This window comes from Mustela nivalis, assembly GCF_964662115.1.
Source record: "Mustela nivalis genome assembly, chromosome: 2".
Taxonomy (NCBI): Eukaryota; Metazoa; Chordata; class Mammalia; order Carnivora; family Mustelidae; genus Mustela; species Mustela nivalis.
This window is the reverse complement of record NC_139021.1, coordinates 93,865,969-93,884,933: the sequence shown is the minus strand read 5'-3', so window position 1 is coordinate 93,884,933 and position 18,965 is coordinate 93,865,969. Positions and strand designations below refer to the sequence as shown.

Below are 18,965 nucleotides of genomic sequence, written 5' to 3'. Positions count from 1 at the left end.
GTATCATATGGTTCTTGTTCTTTCTTTTATTGATGTGTTGTATCACATTGATTGATTTGCAGATGTTGAACCAACCTTGCAGCCCTGGAATAAATCCCACTTGGTCGTGGTGAATAATCCTTTTAATGGACTGTTGAATCCTATTGGCTAGTATTTTGTTGAGTATTTTCGCATCTGTGTTCATCAAGGATATTGGTCTATAGCTCTCCTTTTTGATGGGATCCTTGTCTTGTTTTGGGATCAAGGTGATGCTGGGCTCATCAAATGAGTTTGGAAGTTTTCCTTCCATTTCTATTTTTTGGACAGTTTCAGGAGAATAGGAATTACTTCTTCTTTAAATGTTTGGTAGAATTCCCCCGGGAAGCCATCTGGCCCTCGGCTTTTGTTTGTTTGGAGATTTTTTAATGACTGTTTCAATCTCCTTACTGCTTATGGATCTGTTCGGGCTTTCTACTTCTTCCTGGTTCAGTTGTGGTAGTTTATATGTTTCTAGGAATGCATCCATTTCTTCCAGATTGTCAAATTTGTTGGCGTAGAGTTGCTCATAGTATGTTCTTATAATAGTTTGTATTTCTTTGGTGTTAGTTGTGATCTCTCCTCTTTCATTCATGATTTTATTTATTAGGGTTCTTTTGCTTTTCTTTTTGGTAAGTCTGGCCAGGTGTTTATCAATTTTATTAATTCTTTCAAAGAACCAGCTCCTACTTTCGTTGATTTGTTCTATTGTTTTTTTGGTTTCTATTTCATTGATTTCTGCTCTGATCTTTATGATTTCTCTTCTCTGCTGGGCTTAGGGTTTCTTTCTTGTTCTTTCTTCAGCTCCTTTCGGTGTAGGTTTAGGTTGTGTACCTGAGACCTTTCTTGTTTCTTGAGAAAGGCTTGTACCGCTATATATTTTCCTCTCAGGACTGCCTTTGTTGTGTCCCACAGATTTTGAACCGTTGTATTTTCATTGTCAATTGTTTCCATGATTTTTTTCAATTCTTCTTTAATTTCCCTGTTGACCCATTCATTCTTTAGAAGGATGCTGTTTAGTCTCCATGTATTTGGGTCCTTTTCAAACTTCCTTCTGTGGTTGAGTTCTAGCTTTAGAGCATTGTGGTCTGAAAATATGCAGGAAATGATCCCAATCTTTTGATACCGGTTGAGTCCTGATTTAGGACCGAGGATGTGATCTATTCTGGAGAATGTTCCATGTGCACTATAGAAGAATGTGTATTCTGTTGCTTTGGGATGAAATGTTCTGAATATATCTATGATGTCCATCTGGTCCAGTGTGTCGTTTAAGGCCTTTAACTCCTTGCTGATCTTTTGCTTGGATGATCTGTCCATTTCAGTGAGGGGAGTGTTTAAGTCCCCTACTATTATTGTATTATTGTTGATGTGTTTCTTTGATTTTGTTATTAATTGGTTTATATAGTTGGCTGCTCCCACGTTGGGGGCATAGATATTTAAAATTGTTAAATCTTCTTGTTGGACAGACCCTTTGAGTATGATATAGTGTCCTTCCTCATCTCTTATTATAGTCTTTGGCTTAAAATCTAATTGATCTGATAAAAGGATTGCCTTTCCTACTTTCTTCTGATGTCCATTAGCATGGTAAATTCTTTTCCACCCCCTCACTTCAAATCTGGAGGTGTCTTCGGGCTTATAATGAGTTTCTTGGAGGCAACATATAGATGGGTTTTGTTTTTTTATCCATTCTGATACCCTGTGTATTTTGACAGGGGCATTTAGCCCATTAACATTCAGGGTAACTATTGAGAGATATGAATTTAATGCCATTGTATTGCCTGAAAGGGGACTGTTAGTGTATATAGTCTTTGTTCCCTTCTGATCTACCACTTGTAGGCTCTCTCTTTGCTTAGAGGACCCCTTTCAATATTTCCTGTAGAGCTGGTTTGGTGTTTGCAAATGCTTTCAGTTTTTGTTTGTCCAGGAAGCTTTTAATCTCTCCTTCTATTTTCAATGATAGCCTAGCTGGATATAGTATTCTTGGCTGCATGTTTTTCTCATTTAGTGCTCTGAAAATATCATGCCAGCTCTTTCTGGCCTGCCAGGTCTCTGTGGATAAGTCAGCTGCCAATCTAATATTTTATCATTGTATGTTACAGACTTCTTTTCCCAGGCTGCTTTCAGGATTTGCTCTTTGTCACTGAGACTTGTAAATTTTACTATTAGGTGATGGGGCGTGGGCCTATTCTTATTGATTATGCGGGGCATTCTCTGAACCTCCTGAATTTTGATGCTCGTTCCCTTTGCCATATTGGGGAAATTCTCCCCAATAATTCTCTCCAGTATACATTCTGCTCCCCTCTCTCTTTCTTCTTCTTCTAGAATCCCAATTATTCTAATGTTGTTTCATCTTATGGTGTCACTTACCTCTCGAATTCTCCCCTCATTATCCAGTATTTGTTTGTCCCTCTTTTGCTCAGCTTCTTTATTCCCTGTCATTTGGTCTTCTATATCACTAATTCTTTCTTCTGCCTCATTTATCCTAGCAGTGAGAGCCTCCATTTTTTATTGCACCTCATTAATAGCTTTTTTGATTTCAACTTGGTTAGATTTTAGTTCTTTTATTTCTCCAGAAAGGGCTTTTATATCTCGAGAGAGAGTTTCTCTAATATCTTCCATGCCTTTTTCGAGCCCGGCTAGAAGCTTGAGAATTGTCATTCTGAACTCTAGATCTGACATATTACCAATGTCTGTATTGATTAGGTCCCTAGCTTTCGGTACTGCCTCTTGTTCTTCTTTGTGTTGAATTCTTCTGTCTTGTCATTTTGTCCAAATAAGAATATATGAAGGAGCAAGTAAAATACTAAAATGGTGGCAACAACCCCAGGAAAATATGCTTTAGCCAAATTAGAAGAGATCCCAAATCGTGAGTGTGGAGAAAGGCGATAAAAAGAGGTTCAAAAGGAAGAAAGAAAAAAAAAAAAGAAAAGAAAAGAATTTAAAAAAAGAAAACAAATAAGAAAAATATAAAAAAGATAAAATATATATATTGGATAAACTAGTTAAAAAACGTTAGAAAAGAAAAAAGTAAAAGTTTAAAAATTTACCAGAAGGCTAGAAATAAAACAAAAAATGAAAAAGAAAAAAAATTAAATTAACTACAAGACTAAAAAAAAATCAGACGGAAAAAGCCATGAGTTCCGTGCTTTGCTTTCTCCTCCTCTGGAATTCTGCTGCTCTCCTTGGAATTGAAATCGCACTCCTTGGTAGGTGAACTTGGTTCTGGCTGGATTTCTTGTTGATCTTCTGTGGGAGGGGCCTGTTGTAGTGATTCTCAAGTGTCTTTCCCCCGGCGGAATTGTACCCTACTTACCCGGGGCCGGGGTGAGTAATCAGCTCAGGTTTGCTTTCAGGAGCTTTTGTTCCCTGAGCGCTTTCCGTAGAGTTCCAGAGGACGGGGAATACAAATGGCGGCCTCCTGGTCTCCGGCCAGGAGGACCCGAGAGCCCAGGGCCCTACTCCTCAGTGCGCCCTCAGAGAACAGTGCCCAGTTACTCCCGTCTGCCTGACCTCCGGCCGTGCTCTGAGATCACGGAGCCTGCGACCGGTTCAAGGTCACCCCGAGCTGTGAGCTTACTGTCAGCTCTGTCTCTGTAGCCAGCTTTCCCGTTCCAATACCCGCAAGCTCTGCGACACTCAGACACCCCTGATCCTTCTGTGACCCTGCGGGACCTGAGGCCACGCTGACCCCACGTGGGCTTCGCCCCAGTTTAGCCTCTGGAGCGATGTCCCTCAGCGGAATAGACTTTTAAAAGTCCTGATTTTGTGTGCCGTTGCTCCACCACTTGCTGGGAGCTGGCTCCTCTCCACCGGGGTCTATCTTCCCGTCGCTTTGGATTCACTTCTCCGCAGGTCTTACCTTTCAGAAAGTGGTTGTTTTTCTGTTTCCAGAATTGCTATTCTTCTTCTCTTCGATCTGCCGAAGGATTTTCAGGTGTTTTCAATCTTTAGATAAGCTATCTAGCTGATCTCCGGCTAGCTGAAGTAGTCTCAGCCTGCTACTTCTCCGCCATCTTGACTCCTCCCCTATAAACATCATTCTTATACATTACTTTTTGCCTAACTACTAATCACTCAAACGTTTACCTGCTCAGCCATATACAATTTTAAAATATATGTTTTTCCACAAATGTTTGCATGTCTATGACTATAGCTAAGCTTATATCTGGAGTTTGCATGTATACAAAAAAGAATTTATAAGTCTTCCATAAAGGTATTTAAATGCCGGTATATATATTTTCACCCAGGGACAAAGTAAGGGTGAAGGGGAAACTGGAGCCACAGAACAGTAAATGGGGACTATTCATTGACCCATATCAAAATATATGAATACAGGGAAATTTATTTGACTGCAGCTCTATTAAAATAAAAGCCCGCCCTCTGCAATTAAAGAGTAGCATCCCCTGTGTTATTTCAGCAGCTTAGCATTTATTTCCTTGCAACTTAGAATGTTCATGTTCACTTCAGGGTTCTGAGCTCTTCGATATAGATAGGCGCCTTGCATAGTCCCAAGAATTAAAATGAGAGACTTCACTCTGGAAAGGTAGGACATTTGGGATCTGCATATAAAAGGAGATGTTAATACTACTAAAATTGCAGCAAGTGATACCATTTGACTGTTTAAATAATTGTGTGAGTTAGGGAATATTACTGTTTTCAGGTCAGAAAACCAAAGCCCCCCAGAATTAAGTAACTTGTCTAAGGACACACAATGTATAGTTGGCAGTCAAGAGTTCAATTCATTCTGACTTCATTCCCACATCAGTGCTTTGCCAGCTGTCCTCTTTTGCAGCACAAAACCCTCTGTGAGGTCTCCATTATAGAATTGTTTAGCCCAATTCCAAAAACTTTATCATATACTGCAAGTTAATTGATACCTGAATTAATGATGTAATGATATTCTTACGAGACTAACACTTGTTTATTTCCTTTAAATATTTTATTGATTTATTTGAGAGTGTGTGTGTGTGAGAAACAGAGTCAGAGAGAGAGCACAAGAAGGGGGAGGTTCAGAGGGAGAGGCAGACACCCCACTGAATGGGGAGCCAGATGCAGGACTCTGGGATCATGACCAGAACCAAAGGCAGACACATAACTGATGGAGCCACCTAGGTGTCCCTAGACTAACACTCTTTTAAAGTATGTTTAACAGTAGTTGAGTTTTGGGGAGGGAAGGGGAATGGAGAGAATCTTAAAACAGTAAGAAAAAGAACTTGTTATCTATAATGGAGCCCCCATAAGACTATCAGAAAATTTTTAGCAGAGACTTTGCAAAATATATATTGCAAAATGTACATATATGCACAAATATATTATATATATATATATATGATTTTATCTTATTTATTTGACATAGAGGCATCAGAAGTAGGCAGAGAGGCAGGCAAAGAGAGAGAGGGGGAAGAAGACTCCCCACTGAGCAGAGCACCTGATGTGGGGCTCGATCCCAGGACCCTGGTATCATGACCTGAGCCAAAGGCAGATGCTTTAACCCACAGAGCCACCCAGCCCCCCCTACAACCCAACAAAGCTGCCTTTCTTTTTTTAATATTTTATTTATTTTCTCTATTTTTTACTTTCAGCATAACAGTATTCATTATTTTTGCACCACACCCAGTGCTCCATGCAATGGGTGCCCTCTATAATACACACCACCTGGTACCCCGACCTCCCACCCCCCGTCCCTTCAAAACCCTCAGATTGTTTTTCAGAGTCCATAGTCTCTCAATGCTGCCTTTCAAATTTGAAGGGAAGATAGTTTTTCAGACAAGTAAAAGCTGAAGAACTTTATCACCGGAAATAGTTGAGCCCTACAGTACACATTAAAGGGACTTCCTCAAGCTGAAATGAAAAGGATGATAATAAGTAATGGGAAATCATGTGAAACTATAAAACTGTTCAGGTAAATATATAGTAGAATTCAGAAAACTCTAGTGTTTCATGGTGGTGGTAAATCTGGAGAATTCTTACAAAGCTGGTAAAGAGCAACTGTGAAAGGGTAAGGTAAGGCAAATCTGCTTGACCACAAAGGCATTTCTATACATATTAGTGGAAAGTACTTTCAGCAGTTCAGACAGTGGAAACTGGCTTCCTTAAAATTCTGTCTACCATTTAGAAAATCTTCATTTACTTATACATATCCTGTTTGAGGACTGCTGTCCCAGGACCAGTGTACTATCCAGTACTTCTGTTTCTTTGACAATATCCCCCATTGTGCCCATCCACATTCCGAAGGTGTCCCCATTGGAGAGCTACTTCATGAGGAAATGTGTTCCATTTTTAGATGCACCTACATAAAATTATTCCTTAAATTTCTTCTTTGAGAATATCTATATTCTCAATAAATAACATAGATATTTAATATATAATACAGATAATAAATATCTATATTATTCCTTAAATATCTTTAAGCCAGAATCTAGTTTCTTATCATTTTCATCAACTGATTTTAGTATACTGATGTATCCAATTATTTTTCTTTCTGAAGATCTATTATATGTTTGAAGATGGTTTTCATGTTTTTGTGACATTTTCTTCAGGCTAGCAATCTAGCAAACTTTATCCCTCTTACCTATTCAAGCAAGATAATTTCAAGTCCGCTTATCATCCTGGACACTTTTCCTTGGAATGGCCCCATTTCTCAATGATCCTTTTGAAATCTTGGGTCCAGGACTGAACCTGGTATTCTAAATGTGTTCTGAGCAGTGTAAATAGTGTGGGACTATCACCTTCCTTGTTCTGCACACTAATCCATTTATCATAGCTTAGGTTGATATTTAGTTTTTTGTCTTAACAGCTCTATTATACTGTTAACTCAGAATAAACTTAAGGCCAAGTACAATTTTTTTTTTCTTAAGTAAGCTACACATGGGGCTTGAACTCAAAACCCTCATTTAACCAACTGAGGCACCCAGACACCTAAGCCCAGTAAAATTCTAAGCTCTCTTTCCTTGATTCTGTAAAATTGTTTCAGTGACTTCTATTGAAATCTCTTAAATTCCTGATCTTAAAGTAACCCTATGAGGCTATTCACCTTGATTTTATGCCATCAAAAACTGATTTGCCATTAATGGTTATCGAAGTTATCAATAACACGGTTAGTAAGAACAGACAGAGCTGTGCCTCACACAAGCAGACAACCTTTGCTGACTGGCATGATATTTTTATATTATTACAGTCCTATTATACCATAAAAAAGCACTCTCTGAGAAAGTATTCTCAATACTGAAACTGACCCACTGAATTACCATTCAGCCTATCTTAGTTTAAGCATAATTCTTGAACGGCTTGCATACGTTCTAGGCAGAGTTACTGAGCTCTATGTCTGAGAATTGTGACTGATTCTAGTTGCCAGGGATACCACATTGACTATGACAATGTTTCTATCCTCTTAAACTCTATTAAGTAAACAACAAATAAGTAGGCAAGAAAGCAAGATAACTTCTAAAAGTGATTAGGTAACATGAAGAAAATGAAACAGGTTGGGGGTATAAAGTCACAGGGTGGTTCTTTTAAGTCAAATAGTTAGAGAAGGCTTCTTTTAGGTGACTTCTAAGTGGGACTTAAATGAACAGAAAGACCCAGCCTTGCAAAGATCAGGAACAGGAAAGAAGAGAAAAGGTCAAGGTGGCTAGGAAGAGTAAATACAGAAGCCCCTCCTAGCTATTTTGCAATCCTACTTTCTTTAGTTGTCTAGTCATTCTCAAATGTCCCAGAAAGATGCACTAGTACCAGTAGCCAACCATGGACCTACAACCCTACAGTTATAGCTCTGGGCTGATGGAACCCATTCTGGAGATTGGGGATTGGGGTTAGGTGGGTGGTTATACTAGTCCTTAAAGACTAATGAGAAATCACAGCCATGATAGCCACCTCCATTCAGTGCTCATAACCATCTCCAATTCTACATACTTTTTAAAGAACATATTATTGATCACATCAGAAAAAGAAAAGAGTGAAGAATTCATGCAAATGAACAATACTAGAAATACAAGTCAAAGAAAGTATGCTCTGTACTCAAGAACTACATAAACAAAGGCTTACCACTTTCACAGATATGTGGAAAATTTGGGGGGAACATAAAATAATTCCATTTAGCTATAGCACAGGACATACGAAGATTACCAAGGCTAAGATATAAAGATAGGGTGGGGAATTATCACTGAACAGTTTTTATGCCAAGCAGTTGAACTTGGTTCTGTATGAAACTGAGTGCTACTGCAAGTTTTCTGAGAATGGTAGTGACTGACCCAGAAGCTCAGTGGAGAACATAGATTAGGAAAGGGGAGAAAGTCATTATAATAATAACGAAATAATAGTCATTATAATAATAAAAGTCATTATAGTAATCCAGTTAAGAAGTAATGACTGCTTGGGGCAGCTCTGCAGCTAGGTCTGTTAAGTGTACGACTCTTGATTTCAGCTCAGGACACAATCTCAGGGTCGTAAAACTGAGCCTGGAGTAAAAAAAAAACAAAAACAAAAACAAAATACAAAAAAAACAAAAAGAAGAAGAAGAAGAAGAAGAAGAAGAAGAAGAAGAAGAAGAAGAAGAAGAAGAAAGACAGAAAGAGACAAAGAAAGAAAAAGAAAAAAAGTAAAGCTTGAGTTTTCTGGTGTAGAATTGCATGGGATTGAATATAAGAAACAGAGGAGAAAAGGTCAAAAGGACAGAGGACCAATAAATAACAGTGACAAAAGAGAAACTATGGAAGATGACCATGAGGTTTTAGGCCTGATTGTACAAGAAACGAGGAAGCAGGAGCTGTTTGAGAACAGACTCAAAACAATCCAGGAGGACCTGCCCTGGTCTCATCCTTGAAATACTACATAGATTTGGGCAAATTCACTTTAACTTAGTGTCTATATTTACATTATGTAAAATGTTGGTGGCAGAGCGCTGTTGAACTAGATTACCTCAAATCTCCTTTCCAGACAGTTCTGAGGTCTTTAGCATGTGGTTGTGAAATCTCTTTAAAGCAGGGATTGATTAACTTCTTCTGCCTAGAATAGCAGCTTTATTTTATTTATAACAAATAAATTAATAGATTCCTATGGCTTTTATAAAACCTTGAAATTAATAGAAAAATGTAGATACATCTGTTTCCTCTCAAATGTCTCTAATACTGCAGTCATACTTGTCTCTGTGTGTTTGTAAAACTCTGGGATTTTACTAGTTTTGTAGCCAGTTTTTCAACATTATAGAATGAGTAATTTTCTGTATGTTCTTAAATATTTAAAGCCATATTTTCTTAGTAGGTTCATTGGTTATAGACGTCAATGTTTCTTTTTTTTTCTTCAATATTTTATTTATTTATTTGAGAGAGAAAGCATGCCAGGAGAGAGGTCAGCGGAGAAGAGCGTGATGCAGGACTCGATTCCCGGACTCCGGGATCATGACCTGAGCCAAAGGCAGTCGCTTAACCACCTGCGCCACCCAGGTGCCCCAGACAACAATGTTTCTAATAACATTGAGGTAAACACATTTTTATGTAAATCTTAATGTATAGCTATATATTATTTCCCCCAGATAAATGTCTAGACATGGTATGTTTCATTCAAAGGACAGAGTTTTAGGATTTTTGATATATTATGAAACTCTACTCCGGTTTGCTATTTATATTTTGTCCTGTGCATTTTGCAACACACAAGTTGTAAATAACTATGTTTTTAATGTTTTTCTGTTCAGTTCTATCTTTTATTCTTATGTCTTTTTACAGGCTGTAATTCTTCTATATTTCATCTATATTTTCTTTTATCAGATATATGTACTATTGGTCCACCACCAATTTGATGTATGGTAATTTCTTCATAAGGGGGCATAAAGTAAAACTTTTAATTTTTAAATGTTTTCATTATCTGGCTACCACTGTCAACTTTCTTAGCACTTCTCATAGCTATCCAGTTTCTCTAGTTTTCCAGTTAATAATTTATCTACAATCTAGGGTAACTGAATTCTTTATTTTTTTAACGGTTCATAGTTCTCATTGCTTTTTGTTGTTTCACTGAGAATTTCCAGGACAATGTTGAAGGGAAACCAACAGGTCATGTGTCCTTGACTTGTTCATCTTTATATACCTCAGAGCACGTGGAATGTGTTCTAAAATATGTACTGAAGAGCCGAGTGAGCTCAAGTTTTCTGGTGAAAGGTCACCAATCTGACATGCAGACGTTAGGGTCCCCCTTTGACAGATGGAGAAACTGAGGCTCAGGGTTACAGAGCAGCCACAGAGCCCTGGGCCAACCTGAAAACGACAGCTCCTGCACTCACACGTGCTTCCGGAGGAGGTGAGCAGTGGCCTTCCGGGTCCCTCCCTCCGCACTGTGGGACTGCGCGGTCACTCCCGCAGCGGCTCCGGCCTGGGTCGGTGCTGTCACGCTCCATCCTGCATCCCTGCCCCCTCCGCGAGGCTCGGGAGCAACTGTGAGTGGCCCGCCCCGCCCCGCGGCCCGCTCGCCTCCCGTCTGCCCCCTAGAGGCAGGCGGGCGGCACTGCGCGCGGGCGAGGCTGGGCGAGCCTGGAGCGCGGAACCCGAGAGCCGGGTGCGGCCTCGCCCCGAGACTCCCGGCCCTGGCGCAGGTGCTGATCCTGGGCGCCGGGCTGACGGGAAGCCTGTGCGCAGCGCTGCTCGGGAAGGAGGCGCCTCGTCCAGTGCACCTCATGGTGTGGGATGAAGCTGGGGACACAGATGGGTCGTGGGGTGGTCCAAACCCGGGAGAGGAAGGCGGCGCCTGCTGGCGGCCCACCTCGGGAGGGCTGTGGGACGATCCGGTCACCGCGGCCGCCACCTCCCTGCGGCAATGTGCGCGGTGCACGCCCGGTCACGTGACCGGAGCCTCCAGCTCCCCAGGGACGCCCGAGAGGGGCGGAGTAGGCGGTGACCCCCACGCGAGGAAGTGGGAAGAGCCCCGCGGGGTGGGGAGGGAGGACCGGGAGGAGCCCTGGGTAGGAGGAGGGGGGCCACTGTGGGAAGTAGGAAGATCCCCAAGCGGGGTCAGGAGCGTGAGGAGGGAGGACACTCGGGATGAGGAGTGGGGGTTTAGGGCGGGACACGGGAGCATCCCGCGCCGGTGAGGGAGGAGGAAGGAGCCTAGGGTAGGAGGAAAGGGGGGATAGGGAGAGAGGGAGCCTAGGTCAGGGTCCAGAGTCCGGGATGAGCAGGAGGAGCCCGGGCTGGGGAAGTGGGCGTGACGGGGAGTGAGGGGAGCAGGGAGAGGGAACCTTGGTCAGGGTCTGGGAAGAGCAGGAGGAGCCCTGGCTGGAGGACCACAAGTCGGGGAATCAAGAGGGGAAGGAGTCTCGCGCGGGGTTAGGGAGGAGGAGCGGGAGGTGTGCCACCCTGAGGGCAGCCCAGGAGCTCTGGCATTTTGCACAGCTTGGGCCTACCCCCTTGGCCAGTGCGCGGTTTTTGTTGTTGTTGTTGTTGTTGTTTTGGTTTTCATCTCGGCCTGGCCATGCCTTCCAGGCCATCTGCACATGTCGAGGATCCCAAAGTGCCCTTGGACTAGGACTACCAAGATCTAGTTGACAGACTCCTTTTTTTCCTCACGAAACCCATTTGCGGGAGTGAAAACATGCTCCCAGTGATTATGCTGACATGTCATGCGTTTTTTCGTTGGATGTTCTCCACGCACCCTTTCCTGTTGTTTAAATGTGTGAATTCAGGGGCCAGGCACATCGCTGAACACCACTGTATCCTCTTTAAAAATACCTCGCAGTGACCAAGTTTTCCTAAAGATGGTAGAGGACAAAGCCCAAAACTAAAACAGAAAAGCACAACAAAGTCCTCTTTTAATACAGCCCTAATCTCTTTGGCCCACTCTGGGGTGCATAATTGAGGTGTTCATTGCAAAAGAGTCATTCTGATGCACTAAGATGTTTCTTGTGAATGAATCCAAGGGGGAAGAATGACGACAGCCAGGAGCCCTTATAATCCACAGAGAACGGTTGACTTGGGTGCCCAGTACATCACCTGCACGCCTCACTATGCCAAGCAACACCAAAGGTGAGTTAGTTGGCAGGAATCAATCTTCATGCCCATAGGATGTAAAAAGATAGAAATCATCCATTATTAACAGAGCGACACCTTGCCCCTTGTGATATAGTGAAGATACTACAATAACATCGTTGATGGCATTAGCCTGAGTTGAGTGGGAAAGCCAGAGTACATGCCTCCCAAGGGTGATCCTGGAGACTGGAAGAAATGCTACATCCAGGGCTCGATTTAAATATGAATTACTGTGCTATGTTGGCAAAGAGGACAACTAGTCCTGGGGGAACTGCATACCTTTCTATGTTCACTGTCTGTAATTTTGAGATATACAAGAAAATAGGCCTTCAGCTAATGTCAGCAAGATTTATAGATTTGCAGAACGTTTCTGTTCTTCACCTGGATGATGGTTTACTGATTTTTTAAGGAAACTGTGTACCCCACATGGGATGTGAACTCACCACCCCAAGACCAAGATTCCCCTGCTCAATTGACTGAGTCAGCCAGGTGCCCCTTGAATTGTTTTTTTAATGTAAAACATGCACTGAGTCGATCATATGAAGATTTCTAATTATGTAGAGTGATACTCTCTAAGAATTCTTGGAAGAGAATATAGTATTTTTAAGCTAAATGATAGTGGTATTTAATTATATCATATATATTGATTTATTTCAGTTGTTATGATGACCTGTTAGCTCTTGGCATTTTGAAGCCTCTGGCGTCTCCTATTGAAGGGGTGGTGATGAAAGAAGGAGACTGTAACTTTGAGGCACCTCAAGGAGTTTATTCAATCATTAAGCACTACTTGAAAGAATCAGGTGGGGATAGGAGTTTCTCTGCTTTATTTTACTATTGGCATTTAAAGATAAACGTTGTAAACATAATTAAATATTAGTACTATAAATAAAGTTATAAAATAGATGTTCTTCTCTTTACCAATAGCTGATTTTCTTTTATCCCTAATAATAGTTTTCAATGTATGCTTCTAGAAAAAACTTTATGGATCTGTGTATTGATATACATGGCTGCCTCTATTTATTTATTCATGTGTGTTTATATTTATTCTTTTTAAGTATACCAATGGGATTATTTTTCATAAACCAACACCTTGTTTGGTCTACTTATAATAAATCAGTCCCCCCCAATTATCTATCTGTCTGCCTCCTGTTGGTTCTGTTTCTCTGGAAAATCCTAATACATCATCATCAACTGAATCATATCTTAGGTCTATTTTCATAACAACAAATTCAGTATGCTTCATTTTTCTCAATGCCTGTTCAGTGTTATATGATTTCTTTATGAATAAATAAATTCATTGCTTATGTCAGGATTAGCTTTCTGTAAAATATTTAGGTTGTTGGTGGGATGAGGGGTTGTTTTGGTTTTCGCTAATACCACTATTGCTGCATTGTTTAACTGTGCCACACTTCTTTAGGTATATCTGTAGAACCAGTTTCTAACAGCACAGTTGCTGTGTCAAATGGTATTGTGAATTTTTAATTAAACTAAATGGTTCCATCTGCTCCTCTGAAAGAATATCTCATCAGTGGTAATGAGGAGGCACCTGAGTGGCTCAGTCAGTTAAGCATCTGATTCTTGGTTTTGGCTCAGGTCATGAGCTCAGAGTGGTGAGACGGAGCCCCACTCTGAGCTCAGTGGGGAGTCTGCTTGAGATTCTCTCCCTCTCCCTCTACTCCTCCCGCTCGTGTTCTTTCTCTCTCTAAAATAAGTAAATAAATATTTTTTAAAAATTTGAAAAAGCAATGAATGAAAATTTCTCTCTCTGCACATCTAGGTATTTTATAACTAAAAATTTTAAATTTTTGCTAGTGGGGCAGGTTAAAGCTGGTGTCTTTTTGTGTTCTGATTTGTACTTACATAATTATGACTGAGTTCATGCATCTTTGTGTTTTTAGTGAGCTCTTTCCACCATTTTTCTTGAATTTCTTATTTATAACTTTGTCCCTTTTCTATTAGGATTTTCATTTATTCTTTACGTATTTTATGAATGTTTTGAAAATGACCTTTTTTAGAAAAGTTGATAAATGATCTTGGATGATAAATGATTTGTTGTTTTTTTTTAATCTTTTAATCTTTTAAAGATTTTATTTATTTTTGTGTGAGAGAGAGAGAGAGAGAGAGAAAGAGAGAACACGCATGTGCATGAGGCAGCAGGCAAGAGAAACAGATTCCTAGCTGAGCAGGGTGCCCAACCCAGAACTCGATCTTAGGCCCTGGGAACATGACCTGAGCAGAAAGCAGATGCTTCACTGACTGAGCCCCCCCCAGGAGTCCAACATTTTGTTGTTCTTGTTGATTTTAAAGATTTTATTTATTTATTTATTTATTTGCTTATTTATTTATTTGACAGAGAGACATTGTAAGTAGACAGAGAGGCAGGCGGGGGGGTGGGGTGGGAAGCAGGATCCCAGCCGAGCAGAGAGCCTGATGCGGGACTCAATTCAAGGATCCTGAGACCATGACCTGAACCGAGGGCAGAGGCTTCACCCACTAAGCCACCCAGGCACCCCTAACTATTTTCTTTAAACAGAAGTGTGTTTCTTGATGAATCATAATTAAGTAAGGTGCCCAATTCAAGATCACTGATGAAAGGTGCTAAGACATTTTGTTCCATAAACTATTTCAAGAATAATTACTATTTTGATTTTCTTCATCAGGTTTTATTGTTTGAGAACCCTAAGAATCCCTGATAGCAGGCAATGGAGGAGTCAGTTATATTCGATATACATACAGCATGGGGACATAGTAGATGTCATTCTGGTTAGATAGCTTCTCCATCGAGAATTCAGGCAATGATGGTGTATTACTTGGGATTTACTAGAGAAACAGAGCCAACAGGAGCTAGATATAATAAGAAGTGTGTGTGTGTGTGTGTGTGTGTTTATATAAATATATATAAATATATAAACACATATAAATATAATTATATATAATATTTAATATATTATAATGTATATAATATATATAATATGATCATATAATATATAAAATATATAATATATAATTAATATAATATATTTATATATTATTTGATTATATAATATATAATATAATATGTATTTATATGTATTATATATACAAATATATAATAGGATATATCTGTATATATACAGTTTATTATAAAGAATTGGCTCGTGATTAGGGAGGTTGGTAGGTGTCAAGATCTGCAGGATGAATTGGCAATTCCAATAAAAGGGGTAGAAAAACCCCCAACAACCCCTTGTCCCAGTTTGAAGGCTGTCGTTCAGGAAGAATTCTTTCCTTTTGGGGAGGGTCAGGTTTTTTGTTTCATACATGCCAATGACTGGATAAGAGCCATGGGCATTAAGTAGGGAGGGTAATCTACCTTACTCATTCTACCAATTTAAATGTTAATCTCACCCAAAATCATTGTCAAAGACAGAGCCAGAATATATTTGACCAAATATCTTGGGGGGAATCCATGACCCAGTCAAGCTAGTGCATAAAATTAACCCTTACAGAATGTGATAGCATTGGATATTTTGTAGAATGTCACCATCAGCTTCATCTCTTGCCACCATTTAACTTTTAAAAATCTCATTTCCATTATGATTTGACCCAATTTGGATGTGCCTATTTACTGAAATCCTCAAGTACTTACCAGCTGTATTATATGTCCTATCCATCCATCCATGCACGCACACATCCCTTCAGTGAACGCTTATCCCTTCAGTGTACTTCCTGTATGTCAGATGCTGTGTTAGGTGCTAAGGATACAAGAACCAAAGTCCTTGCCCTCTTACATCTGACGTTCTTCCGGCAGAGGAACAGTCCTTGAATACACGGTACCTACATCCTTCTCTTGGTAGGTGTTTGGGAGAATATATATTTTATCTTCCAGTTTTGCTTTGGAAGCTCTTGGGAAAAGAGGTCATATTTAATTATTTGTGGCTCACATAGAGTTTAACCTACCCTGTACATGGCAGGTAGGTATCATGATATATAGATTTCTATATCTATTTCTATATATATGTATGCATGTACATTGGAGTATATATTAAATATATTGAATATAGTTATGAAATATATTTAATATATATATTAGGTGGTTATCAGTTTTAATTTAACCAATTCTTAGTAAAAACCTGTTAATATTTTCCATTTGTACAACCTCTTGAGACAATGGTTTTATAGAGTTTTTTATGCCTATGTAAAATACTATTTACTTCAAAAGACAATTTTTTAAAAAGATTACATACTATTGGTTGAAAGTTTGGAAGATACAGAAAAATCACAGGAAAATGTCACTGTAGACATCAACCATAAGTTCGTTTTGTGACCTACTTTCTCCTTTTTTAAAAAATAAATTTTTACATAATCAAGTTCAAGATCTATATAATTTGAGTGCATATAAATGATTTATTTTAATATTATCTTCGTAATACCTCAAGAGTCTTTTTCCCGTTTACACAGATCTGTTGTTACAGAATTTATAAACTTTATTATACTATTTTAAATTCTGTAATTGTATCTTTTTAAACATCCTTTGAACTTCTGGGAAGTTTTCTCTCCACTACATGATCCACAAGAGTGTTTTCATATTTCCACAGCATAAGTGAGAGAGTTTCTGGAATCGTATGGACCTGGAACTAACTAACCCTTTCCTAGCTATGTAATAATCGGAAAGTTTAAAAATCTATACCCTGGTTCTTTCATTGGAAAAAATGAGAGTAATTACAGTCCCCCCTGCAAAGTGTTACCATGAGGACTATGGGATAGAACGCATTCATTGTCAACCCAAGCAAGTAGTAGGCCAGGTACATAGCAACCTTTTGCTACATTTTTGTTAAAAAAAATAGTCTCCTTAATGAACTTGACCTTGCATAAGATCAAATTGTTAAGTCATTCCAAAACTATTCTACAGTTTGGAATCAATAAAATTTATAACCCCACAGTCTATTGGATGAACCAGCACGGTTTTGATTGGACCAGACTTCCAGGATATTATCTGTGTGGGATATGACTAATCACGTATGCTTTCGAATGCGTTCAAATCTCTAAAACCAATTTCGAGAACAGCAGCCTGAGCAGCAGAGATGCTGGTCCAGTAGGTCTGGCTTAGGTCTCAGAACGTACCTTTGTACCAGGATCCAAGGTGCTGCTGGTGCTGCCATCCTGGGGTCCACACTTAAGAGAACCACGGACATACACCTTGCAGAATACTTTGGGACGCTTGGGACGCATGTCCAGGACATCCGGCTGGGTATGGAGAATTTCTAGGTCCGTGGACTTAAGTTCCCTGAAACACGCACGCCTGCTCACCACCGCCCATAACCGTGCACCACTCTTTCCCACGGCAACCGAGTGAAGGGGAAAGGTTCAGGCCGGCCTGGAGCTGGCGGGTGGGAGTTGAAGGGGCCTCCGGGTCAAAGAGATGAACCCCTGGGCCTAGTTAGCACCTTGTTCCTTCTAATATATTTGCTTTTGATTTAAAATCTCTGAATGTTCACAGTGTTGCTGCGGGATTCCAGGGACAGTGAAAGCATCTGAGGTCTAGAGACGTGAAATGGAGGAAATGAGTGGTTTTGGATGGATAAGACATACCAGACACAGGCAGATATTCCGAATCAATGTCAGAACAATGGCAGAGGGACCTTCTAGGGGAGGAGGATGGAGTCACTGCAGGAAGGAAGCTTCAGGGCCAGGTGGACATAAGCCAGATGTTGGGTGGCTGGGATGCTGTGGTGTCCCCTGGATATGATGAACGAGATCTTTCAACGTGCTTTTGTGTCTTGTTCTTTCTTCATTTCTTGCTTTTCCATTCCTGAGAAAGCATACAAGTAGATTTGTAAAAACAAATCCAAGTTTTCTGGCAATTGCGATGTGAGGTAAGTGCTTGGTCTCAAGGACACTTAACTATCCAGGAATGTTTTCTTGTCTTTCGGTTTATGGTTCCTGATTCATTCTCTTCAGCAGGTACTTATGAAATCCCACTATGTGGCAAGTACTCTACTATGTATGGGATATGGTCTTCACAGACACAGAGCAGATATGGTTCCTTCCCTGGGGGCTCACAGGTTAATAGGGAAGAAAATATTAGTCAAATAACTACTCAGGTAATTATCAAAATACCTTGGTGATAAAGAAGAAAAATGCAATGAGAGGATATTCTCAACCGTATTTCTCTTCATTCCAGTTCTTTTTTTTTTTTAAAGATTTTATTTATTTGACAGAAATCACAAGTAGGCAGAGAGGCAGGCAGAGAGAGAGGGGGAGGAAGACCCCCGCCAGGTGGAGAGCCTGATGTGGGGCTCGATCCCAGGACCCTGGGATCATAACCTGAGCCTAAGGAAGAGGCTTTAACCCACTGAGCCACCCAGGTGCCCCCTCATTCCAATTCTTAATAAAAGTAAATTGATCCACTAACGAGAGCTTGGATCTCGTTCACAGACACCTTTTTCAGGCTTAAGAGTGAAGGAGAGGAATTCCAACCTAATGGGGAAGTGAGCCACGAGAAGGGTGCCTTCACTGTTCAGTTCCCCTGAATGGATCCAGTCTGTAACTCCTCTCTCTCTTCCTGTTCATACTGGAAACCCTGAGGATGTGAACATGACCTTGCTTTTGGAACAGGTGCTGATGTCTGCTTCAGACACCGTGTGACTCAGGTCAACCTGCGGAATGACAACTGGGAAGTCTCCAAGGATACAGGTACCCCCCGAACAGTTTGATATCATTGTCCTCACAATGCCGGTTCCGCAGATTCTGCAGCTCCAAGGCGATATCGCAAACTTTGAGTCCCGGCCTGGCTGTCCACCTCACGGAGTGTGGTTCCTCTCACGGGGTGTGAGCTTAGCATAACTCTCTCAGCAAATGGCTCATTGTGGATTCTATTGATTTCCGTGTTTTAGAAACTGATGCTATGGCCTTGTCTGTGATGTTAGTCAAGGTTAAACTTAAATCCACGGATTTTTTTTTAAC

General features: G+C 40.4%; 2 pseudogenes across 2 annotated transcripts in view; one reads left to right on the top strand and one right to left on the bottom strand.

The window, feature by feature from the left end:
* LOC309858721 (lipase member J-like) overlaps positions 1-6,227 on the bottom strand; it is a 30,913-nt pseudogene extending 24,686 nt beyond the window's left edge. The window contains exon 1 of the transcript in view: positions 6,201-6,227. The product of the transcript in view is annotated as a lipase member J-like (transcript). The remainder of the gene's footprint in view (positions 1-6,200) is intronic.
* Positions 6,228-7,758: 1,531 nt separating this feature from the next.
* LOC309858720 (renalase-like) lies at positions 7,759-18,852 on the top strand (annotated as a pseudogene). The gene is made up of 5 exons: positions 7,759-7,825; positions 10,365-10,710; positions 11,922-12,020; positions 12,681-12,823; positions 18,618-18,852. The product of its transcript is annotated as a renalase-like (transcript).
* Positions 18,853-18,965: the final 113 nt, after the last annotated feature.